Below are 12,011 nucleotides of genomic sequence, written 5' to 3'. Positions count from 1 at the left end.
CTGTCTTATTCACCAGTCATATATATATATTTTTTTAATTAAAAAAAATTTTTTTTTACTTTTTATCCCCTTCATCTCCCCACGATTTGGGGTCTCTTCTGCTTTGGTTAATGCACAGTTTTCTGGTATCTTTGCCACCCTTTTAGTATTTTATTATCTCATTAATCTATTCTTATCTGGATAAAATGATAAGGTGGAAAAACCCACCACAAAAAAAGAACAAGGGGCAGTACCAAAAGCTAGGGACCTAATCAATATGGACATTGGTGACATCTCCCATCTCGAGTTCAAAATGACGATTCTCAAGGGGCTAGCTGAGTTTGAAAAAGGCATAGACGATATTAGAGAAACACTGTCTGGAAAAATAAAAGCCCCTTCTAGAGAAATAAAAGAACTAAAATCTAACCAAGCTGAAATCAAAAAGGTATTCAAATTGGCAGTGAAGAAGTCAAACTCTCTTTGCAGATGACATGATACTTTAAATGGAAAACCCAAAAGACTCCTCCTCTAAACTACTAGAACTCATACAGCATTTTGGTAATACGACAAGATACAAAATCAATGCACAGAAATCATTTCCTTTCTTTTTTTTAAAAATTTCCTTATTCGTTTTATTTTTTATATATTTATTTATTTTTAAAATTTTTTCAATTTATTTTCAGAAAAACAGTATTCATTATTTTTTCACCACACCCAGTGCTCCATGCAATCCGTGCCTTCTATAATACCCACCACTTAGTACCCCAACCTCCCACACCCCCACCACTTCAAACCCTTCAGATTGTTTTTCAGAGTCCATAGTCTCTCATGATTCACCTCCCCTTCCAATTAACCCAACTCCCTTCTCCTCTCTAACACCCCTTGTCCTCCATGATATTTGTTATGCTCCACAAATAAGTGACATCATATGATAATTGACTCTCTCTGCTTGACTTATTTCACTCAGCATAATCTCTTCCAGTCCCGTCCATGTTGTTCTTATACACTAACAATGAAACTATAGAAAGGGAATTTAGAGAATCCATTCCACTTCCTATAGCACCAAGAATCATAAGCTACCTTGGATTAAACCTGATCAAAGAGGTAAAGGATCTGTACTTGCGGAACTACAGGACATTCATGAAAGAAATTGAAGACAAAAAGATTGAAGACCATTGGATTGGCTCTTGGATTGGAATAAACATTGTAAAAATGTCTATACTGCCTAGAGCAATCTATACCTTCAGTGCCATACTTATCAAAATTCCACCAGCATTTTTCAAAGTGCTGGAACAAACAATCCTAAAATTTGTATGGACCAGAAAAGATCCTGAATTACTAATGAAATGTTGAAGATGAAAAACAACTGAGGGCATCACATTGCTTGATTTCAAGCTTTACTACAAAGCTGTGATCACCAAGACAACATGATACAGGCACAAAAACAGACACATAGACCAGTGTAACAGAGTAGAGAGCACAGATATGGACCCTCAACTTTATGGTCACATAATCTTTGTCAAAGTAGGATACAATATACAGTGGAAGATAGACAATCTTTTTGATAAAAGATGCTGGGAAAATTGGACAGCTATGAATAGAAGAATGAAGCTTGACCATTCTCTTACACCATACAAAAAATAATAAACTCGAAATGGATAAAAGACCTCAATGTGAGGCAGAAATCTATCAGAATCCTAGAGGAGAACATAGGCAGTAACCTCTTCGACATTGGCCACAGCAACTTCTTTCAAGACAGGTCTCCAAAGGCAAAGGAAACAAAAGAAGCAAAAATGAACTTTTGGGACTTCATCAAGCTCAAAATCCTCTGCACAACGAAGGAAACAGTAAACCATAGAATGGGAGAAGCTATCTTCAAATGTCACTACAGACAAAGGACTGATATCCAAGATCTATAAAGAACTTTTCAAATTCCCAAAAAACATAATCGTGTCAAAAGGGGCAGAAGACTTGAACAGACACTTCTTCAAAGAAGATATACAAATGGCTAGCAGACACATAAAAAAATGTTCTTCATCAACATTAGCCATCAGGGAAATTCAAATCAAAACTGTAATGAGATACCAACTTACCCCAGTTAGAATTGCCAAAATTAACAAGACAAGAAACAACAACTATTGAAGAGGAATGCAAATATTGTTGGGAATGCAAATTGGTGCAGCCACTTTGGAAAACAGTGCGGAGTTTCCTCATAAAATTTAAAATAGAACTATCCCATGATGTTGCAATTGCAGGGCATTTAGACATGAATATTTACCCCAAAGATACAGATGTGGTGAAAAGAAATACCATATATACCCCAATGTTCATAGCAGCAATGTCCACAATAGCCAATCTTTGGAAAGAGCCAAGATGCCTTTCAACAGACTAATGGATAAAAAAGATGTAGTCCATATATACAATGTAATATTATGTCTCCATCAGAAAGGATGAATACTCAACTTCTATATCAACATGGTTGGGACCAGAGATTATACTGAGTGAAATAAGTCAAGCAGGTAAAGTCATTTATCACTTGGTTTCACTTACTTGTGGAAATAAGGGATAACATGGAGGACATTAGGAGAAGGTATGAAAAAGTGAAGGGGAGGAAATTGGAGGGGGAGATGAACCATGGGAAACTGTGTACTCTGAGAAACAAACAGGGTTTTGGAGGGGAGGGGGATTGGAGGGCCAGTGAGCCTTGTGGTGTGTATTAAGGAGGACATGTATTGCATGGAGCACTGGGTGTGGTACATAAGCAATGGATCTTGGAACACTGAAAGAATAGAATAAAATTTATTAAGAATTTCAACATGAATTTTGGGGGCAGCCCAACATTCAGTTTATAGCAAGTGTATTAGGCTATGGCTCTCTTTTATAATTAACTAAGAAATTTTTGTTACAGAATGTTTTTAAAATACAGAGAACCAAAAGAAAAAAAAGAATCATAATTACTCTATGCAGATGATAAAAGTACATTCACACATAGAAAAAAATAGAATTATATTACACACTCCTATGTAAGTTTCTTGCTTAAATTTAAAGATTTTTGTTTCAATAAATGTAAGTCAGTATCATTTTTAATGTCCACATACTGTCTCATTATATGAGTTATAGTCTTGTTCAACCAACTCCTTATTGTTCCACCAAGCTATAGATTTATCCTACAACAAATTTCCATCTTAGTATCATGTAGTGCACCCTATTCTCCCTTATTGGAATTCAGCAACCTCCTTTCTGATTTAAGATATCCCCTTCCCTAAGGTGATCTATGAAGAAAGGATTTTTCTTTTTTCTTTTTTTAAAGATTATATTTATTTATTTGAGAGAAAGGGAGAGTGAGAGAGTGAGAGCATGAGAGGGGAGAAAGAGAGAGAAGCAGACTTCCCATGGAGCTGGGATCCTGATGTGGGACTTGATCCTGGGACTCCAGGATCATGACGTGGGCTGAAGGCAGTCGCTCAACCAACTGAGCCACCCAGGTGTCCCGAAGATAGGATTTTTCTTACCCACAACCTCTTCAAGGGTAATCTGAGCTCCAGGTTATCAGGGTACTCTACTATATGTGGAATATAAGCCTGAATTTGGAATCCATCCACTGTATAGTCATAAAGTAAACCATTGGATTATAAATAGATAGGGTCATGGCAAGTTAAGTGGTCCAAAGTCAACTATTTCTGCAGCCTCATGTCACCCAGTAAGGGGACATGTCACCTCATGTCCCTTCACAGGGGAAAAGGTGAAAAACCACTTCCATATAAGTCTCAGCCCCTTAATTTACTATGTTTTCTTATTTGCAAAATAGTAATAATCTCTACCCTGCTAGTTCCACACTATGATTGTGGCAATCAAGGGAAATTATAAATGCAAAGCATATTGTAATTTTGGAGGTGGTTTTCAAATATATGATGATATTATTAGTTTCAATCTTCAAATCATGTCTAACTGAACCAGAACTACCATATGGAAGCAAGGAACCAAATCAAGAATAGACAGAGTATGTTTTTGAGTTTGGGGGATGAAATGTCACTTGGGTATATGTGAGTCACATCACATTTGAAAGTCTCCTTCTTTTCTCTAGGCCTCTGTTGCCTTATGTTTAAAACAATTGGTTTGAATGAGATGATTTGTAGGGAAAGATTGAACACCTACTTAATGAGTGCAAGGCCTTGAGCTGGGAGCTTTAAATATATTTCATGTTGCTTAAATAGCTGAAGTCCTGTGTCTAATTCGCCAAGCTAGTGTAGGTTTTGGAACCCAAAACTGACTCTAAAATATTGTCTCTGTTCAGAACTTCATTCTACAAAATCTTGTTGATTGGACTTCTCATCCAGAGAAGGTGTTGTAGACTCATTTCTCACTGGTCATTGTAAGTACAAATGTAAACACCTTGTAACAAGAAGCAGTCAAAGTAGATCTGAAAGCTAGTAAAAAGAACTGATTTGGGACAGCAGGACTGGTGTAACAACCCCAAAGAAGAAATCAGTCCAGCTGGGGCATTTCGTGACCCCAAACTTAAAACAGGAGGCAGCCCACGTAGGCTACTTTCTCCCTCAGATTTAGACAGGATTCCCTCTAATAAGAGGTAAGACTTGCAGCATTAGCAGGGAAGATTAATCAAGACCCCTAATAGTAATCATCTAAGTGAAGGGTGGGTTCTCCATCTCTGCCCTTTCCCAACCAGATACATTGGAGCAGTCAGGAGACATCAACAAGGGTGGCACTTCCACAACAAGCACTCCTCCCAGGAAGCCACTTCCATCTCCATGAGCAGGGAAGACTCTGTCAATACAAGGAACAAGCCAGTGAAGCCTCTTTTTCTTTTCAGGCTTAAGATTCTCATACCCCATTTAGAGACTCTCAGCAATAGGCCTGGGGGGAATCCCTTTGACCTTCTGAAGAAGCACAAACAGAAACCAGTGAGATCCCCAGAGGTACAAGATAAATCAAGCAGACCAAAATACAATGACACAGGTTCTAAAACTTAAATTCCCAGTGAAACCACAGATGACAAAAGTAGGCCAGAATCTGCATGCCTAATTTAAGGTAACTGTCTACTAAAACAATATTTTTTTTAATTTAAATTCAAGTAGTCAACATAGAGAACATACTTAGTATCAGATGTAGAGACAAAAAAGTCATCAGTTACAAATAACACCCAGTGCTCATCACATCACGTGCCCTCTTAATAACCATCATCCAATTACTCCATCTCCCCAACTCAAGTCTCCTCCAGCAACTCTCAGTTTATTTGCTATAGCTAAGAGCCTCTCATGGTTTATCTCCCTCTCTGATTACTTTACATTCAATTTCCCTTCCCTTCCTCCATGATCTTCTTCACATATGAGTGAAAACATATGATAATTGCCTTACTCTGATTGATTTATTTTGCTCAGCATAATAGCATAATAGCCTCCAGTTCCATGCACATCAATGTAAATGTTATATGACACATTCTTTATCCATTCCTCTGTCAATGAATATCTCAGCTCTTTCCACAGTTTGGCTATCATCAACATTGCTGCTCTAAACATTGGGAGGCACACCTTCAGATCACTACATTTGAATCTTTCTGGAAAATACCTAGTAGTGCAATTGTTGGGTCGTAGAAATTTTTAAATTCTTGAGGAACCTTCATACTATTTCCCAGAGTGTCTGTACAGGCTTGCATTCCCACCAAAAGTATAAGAGGGTTCCCCTTTCTCCACATCCTTTCCAAAATTTATTATTTCCTTACTGGTCAATTTTAGTCATTCTGACTGGTGTGAGGTGGTATCTCATTGTGGTTTTGATTTGTATTTTCCTGATTTTGAGTGTTGCTGAGACTTTTCATGTGTCTGTTGGCCATTTGTATGTCTTCTGTGGAGAAATGCCCGTTCATGTCTTCTGCCCATTTCTTGACTGCATTTTTTGTTTTTATTTTTGGCAGTAGGGGTGTTGAGTTGGATGAGTTCTTTTATAGATCTTAGATACTAGCCCTTTCTCTGGTGTGACATTTACAGATATTTTCTCCAATTCCATAAGTTTCCTTTTAGCTTTGCTGACTATTTCCTTTGCTTTTCAGAAGCTTTTCATTTTTGCTTTTGTTTCCCTTGCCTTTAGAGATGTGTCTTCCAAGAAATTGCTGTGGCCAAGGCCAAAGTGTTTGTTGCCTGTATTGTCCTCTTGGATTCAGATGACTTCCTGTCTCACATTAAGGGCTTTCATCCATTTGGAGTTTATCTTTGTGTATGGTATAAGAAAATAGTCCAGTTTCATTTTTCTACAAGTAGCTGTCCAATATTCCCAACACCATTTTTTGAAGAGATAGTCTTTTTTTCCTGCTTTGTCAAAAATTAGTTGACTATAGACTTGAGGGACAATTTTTCTGATTCTCAAATCTGTTCCACTGATCTATGTATCTGTTTTTGTTCCAATACCATACTGTCTTGATGATTACAACTTTGTAATATAACTTGAAGTCAGACATTGTGATGCCACCAGCTTCATTTTTCTTTTTCAACATTCCTCGGGCTATTTGGGGTGTTTTCTGGTTCCATACAAATTTTAGGATTATTTGTTACAACGCTGTGAAAAATGTTGATGGTCTTTCAATACAGACTGCACTGAATGTGTGGATTGCTCTGGATAACATAGACATTTTAACAATATTTATTCTCCTGGAAACTCCACAAGCGTGGAATGTTTTTCTGTCTCTTTGTGTCTTCCTCAATTTTTTTTTCATAAGTGTTCTATAGTTTTTAGAGTACAGATTCTTTATTTCTTCAGTTAGATTTATTCCTAGGTATCTTTAAGTTTTGGTGCAATTGTAAATGGATCAATTCCTTGAATTCTCTTTCTTCTGCCTTATTGTTAGTGTATAGAAATGTAAATTACTTCTGTGCATTGACTTTATATCCTGCAATCGCTCAATTCCTATATGAGTTCTAGGAGTTTTGGGGTGGAGTCTTTTGGGTAGCCCACATAAAGCATCATGTCATCTGGGAACAGTGAGAGTTTACCTTCTTCTTTGTCAATTTGAATGCCTTTTATTTATTTTTGTTGCCTGATTGCTGAGGCTAGGACTTCTAGTACTATGTTGAACAATGGTGGTGAGAATGGGCATCCCTGCTGTTTCTGACATTAAGGGAAAAGGTCTCAGTTTCTCCTCATTGAGAATGATATGGACTGTGGGCTCTTCATAGATGCTTTTATGATATTGAGGTATGTTCCTTGTATCCCTACACTGTGAACAGTTTTAACCAAGAAAGTTTTCTATATTTTGTTAAATGCTCTTTCTGCATCAATTGAGAAGATCATATGGTTCTTGTCTTTTCTTTTATTAATATGATGTATCAGGTTGATTGATATGCATATGTTGAACCACCCTTGCATCCCAGGAATAAATCACACTTGGTGTGGTGAATAATCTCTTTTGAATGTACTTTTGGATTCTATTCTTGGTGAGAATTCTGGCATCCATATTCATCAGGGATATTGGTCTATAATTCTCCTTTTTGCTGGGGTCTTTGTCTGGTTTGGGGTTCAAGTTAATGCTGGCCACATAAAATGAGTTGAGAAGGTTTCTTTCAATTTCTATTTTTTAAAACATCTTCAGAAGAATAGTCATTATTTCTTCTTTAAATGTCCAGTAGCATTCCTATGGGAAGCCATCTGGCCCTGGAATCTTATTTCTTGGGAAATTTTTGATTACTGCCTCGATTTCCTTGCTTATTTGTTTAGGTTTTCTAATTCTTCCTATTTCATTTTTGGCAGTTTGTAAGTTTCTAGGAATGCATCGATTTCTTCCAGGTTGTCTAATTTTTTGGCATGTATTTGCTCATAATATTTTCTTAAAATTGTTTGTATTTCCTTGATGTTCGTCATGATCTCTCTTCTTTCATTCATGATTTTATTATTTTGGGTCCTTTCTCTTTTATTTTTGATAAGTCTGGCTAAGAGATTATTGATAATATTAATTCTTTCAAAGAATCAGTTTCCAGTTTCATTGATCTGTTCTACTATTATTTTGGTTTCTATCACATTAGTTTCTGCCTTAATCTTCATTATTTCTCTTCTGCTACTGGGTTTAGGCTTTATTTGATATTTTTTTTTCTCCAGCTGTTAGGTTAATATTAGCTTGTGTAGACTTTTATAATTTCTGGAGAAAGGCTTGTATTGCTATATACATCCATCATAGGACTGCCTTTATTGCATCCTAAAGGTTTTGAACAGTTGTTTTCATTTTCATTTGTTTCCACGAATTTTTTTAATTCTTCCTTAATTTCCCAATTGCCCCATCCATTCTTTATATAGTAGGATGCTTTTTAAACTCCAGGTGTTTGAGTTCCTTCCAAATTGCCTCTTGTGATTGAGTTCAAGTTCAAAGCATTGTGATCTTAAAATATGCCAGGAATGATCCCAATATTTTGATACCAGCTGAGAACTAACTTGTGACACAGTATGTGATCTCTTCTGGAGAACGTTCCAAGTACACTCAAGAAGAATGTGTATTTTGTTGCTTTAGGATAGAATGTTCTGTATATATCCGTGAAGCCCATCTGGTCCAATGTGTCATTCAACATCATTGTTTCCTTGTTGATCTTCTGCTTAGGTGATCTGTCCTTTGGTGTGAATGGGGTGTTGAAAACCTCTACTATTATTGTATTATTATCAATGTGTTTCTTTAATTTGGTTATTAATTGGTCGATACAATTGGATGCTCCCAAATAAGAAGCATAAATATTTATAATTGTTAGATCTTCTTGTTGGATAGACCATTTTAGTGTGATACAGTGTCCCTCTTCATCTCTTAATACAGTCTTTCATTTAAAATATAATTTGTCTGATAAGACAATTGCTATCTCTGCTTTCTTTTGAGCTTTGGGGAATGGTTCACCAGCCCCTCACTTTCAATCTAGAAATGTCATTTTGCCTAAAATGAGTCTCTTGTACAGAGAATATGGATGGGTTTTGTTTTTTAATCCAATCTAATACCTGTGTCTTTCATTGGAGCACTTACCCCATTTACATTCCAAGTAACTATTGAAAGATATGAATTTAGGGCTATTATATTACCTGTAAAGTCACTGTTTCTCTATATTGTCTGTTCATTTCTGGTCTATGTTACTTTTGGGCTCTTGATTCACTTATAAGATCCCTTTTAATATTTCTTGAAAGGTTCTTTTATGGATCACAATTTTTTTTATGTTTCTGTTTGTCCTGGAAGGTGTTTATCTCTCCTTCCATTCTGAATGACAGCCTTTCTGGAAAAGGTATTCTTGGGTGCATGTTTTTCTCATTTATTACCCTGAATATATCATACAAGCACTTTCTGGCCTGCCAGGTCTCACTGGTTACATCTTCTGCCAGTATCATATTTCTACCCTTGTAGGTTAAGGAGCTCTTGCCTCAAGTTTCTTTCAGGATCTTCTCTTTGTGTATGAAATATGCAAGCTTCACTATTATATGTCAGTGTGTTGATATGTTTTTATTGATTTTGAGGGAAGTTCTCTTTGGCTTCTGGACTTGAGTGCTTGTCTCATTGCCCATATTAGGGAAGCTCTCAGCTATGATTTGCTCAAACATACCCAGTCTCTTTCTTCTTCCTCTGGGATTACAGTAATTGTAATATTGTTTCACTTTATGGTGTTGCTCATTTCTCAAAGCCTCCCCTTATGGTTCATTAATTGTTTTCTCTCATTTCCCCAGCTTCTTTCCTATCCTTTTTTTTTTTCTATGTCACTGACTCTCCTTTCTGTGTCTTTTAACCTAGTCATTACAGCCTCAATTTTAGACTGCATCTCAGTTAAAGCATTTTTAATTGTGGTCTGATTAGATTTTATTTCTGCATTAAGGGATTCTGCTTTTTTAATGCTTTTTTCAAGTCCAACTAGTAACTTTATAATCATTATTCTGAATTATAGATCTGACATTTTACTTATATCCATATGGATTAAGTATATGGCAGATAGTTTTTTTTTTTTTTAATTTTTTATTTTTTATAAACATATATTTTTATCCCCAGGGGTACAGGTCTGTATGGTTCTGTGTTGTTGTGGATTCCTCCTTCTAATGATTTTGTTCAGAGAAGAATAGATGAATGAGAGAACAAAATCAAAAGTATCAACCACAACAATGATGTATAGACTAGAGAAAACAGAAGAAATCAGAAACCAAAAGAGGGGAAAAAAGGGATGGGGGAAGAAAGAATATAATATAACAAACACTAGATGCTAAAATTGTAAAGAAAAAAATACATATACAAAAACATTGAATACAGTGAAAGGAAACAAAAAATGAAGAATATATCTATAAAATGTAAAAGTAAAAATGAAAATTAAGAAGATTTTAAAAACAGTTGATAAAATAAACTATTTGAATGGGGAAAGGGTAAAAAAAGGCAAAAAAATTTAAGCTTAAAGACTAAAGTATCATAAGAAACCTCAAATTGCATGTACTTTTTTTCCCTAGCACAGAAGTTTTTCAGTTATGTGTGATTCATAAACTTGGTACTCACCTGATGTTCCTGCTGGTATGGGAGAGGGGCCTATTGAATTGATTCTCAGATGATTTTGTCTGGAGGGAGTTGCACTACTGCTTGCCAGGGGGTCGGGTTCAGTGTAAGCTGCTTCAGGTTGCTCTCTGTGGCTTTTATTCCCTGATGGCTTTCTGTGACACTTGCAAAAAGTGGTCTCTTTCCTATTTGTAGATTTGTAGCAATTCTTTTCGTAGGTCTCAGGGTGAATTCACAGGTGTTCAGAATGATTTGATAGATATCTAACTGAATTCAAGGCACCTGATGAAGTGAGGGTCCCCTACTCTTCTGTTGCTTTCCAAACAACAGATTTAAATATAACCCAGATTCTCCTAACATACTAAACAAAATACATGGGATGCAGTAGAAGATCACACATAATACCAAGAGCCAGGAAAATCACAATCTGAATAAGAAAAGACAACCAACAGACAGCAACATCAACATGAATCAAATATTGAAACTATTGGGGGAGACAAGATAGGGGGGAAGTAGAAGGAGGTGCCATTTCAACCTGTACTCTAAAATGAGCTGATTACCTACAAAAGAACTCTGATAACCTGTGAAATCAGCCCAAGGTTAGAATTATACACTTCTGGATCTCTACGGGGACAGAAGACACCAGTGGGTATGTAAAGTAGAGTGGGAACACCAGACTGATATCCGAAGATAAAAAAAAAAGGGGGGGGGAGCCACCAGAAGCGATGCATTGGAAAGTAATACCCAAATACGAGAGTGCCCTGTGATTGGGGACCAGCATTAACTTGGAGTCTGTTTGAAAGCACTCAAAAAAAGCAAAGGATCATGTGGGGAAATTGTGGGAATCAGGGCGGTTAGGGACAGGGGTTTAAGTCCCCAGGACCAGGACAGTCACCACTGGTGCTGAGCCAGAGAGAGTGCAGCAAAGAACTCAGGTCTTGGTCACTGAGTCACCAGCACACCTGAGAGCCTCTGAGGGGCAGTGCCTGTGAGGGTGAGGGAGCCTCGCCAGCCAGAAGAACCACAGCCTTTTGCACTCTCCATAGGCGCACCACATGACCAAAGTCTGAGTCATGCCCCACATTGACCCCTGAGAGAGGTGCATGCAGGCACCAGCCGGTGCTCTCTTGCACCTGAGAGTCTGAGCACACCCAGCCCAGACCAGTGGGAAAATCTCAGTGCGCTATTACTGCTTGGGACCTCTCTGGCAGTCTGGAGCTGCCCAGACAGCCACAGCTAGTATATCTCATGGTTTGGGGTACAGGCGGGAGTTCCTGTGACCCCAGAGACAGTGACTGGAAATGTGCTCTGCCAGTGGCAGAGGGGGACATTATGTGCTCCAGGGCACCCAGAGGGGAAGAAACTGAGGCTTCCCTCTGAAAAGGAGGTCTGAGTGCAGTTAGCTTTCCTCTAAACCTACAAAAACTGCCAAAAGCTTCCAAGGGGAGAGAAAACAAATGAACAAACAAAAAACCCTCCAAAGAACAAAAGCCTGAAAAACCAGTTTCCTCAGAGCCCATCCCATTGATGGGGG

Source organism: Mustela nigripes, chromosome X (genome assembly GCF_022355385.1).
Source record: "Mustela nigripes isolate SB6536 chromosome X, MUSNIG.SB6536, whole genome shotgun sequence".
In the NCBI taxonomy this organism is placed as follows: Eukaryota; Metazoa; Chordata; class Mammalia; order Carnivora; family Mustelidae; genus Mustela; species Mustela nigripes.
Note: the sequence above shows the minus strand (reverse complement) of the source record.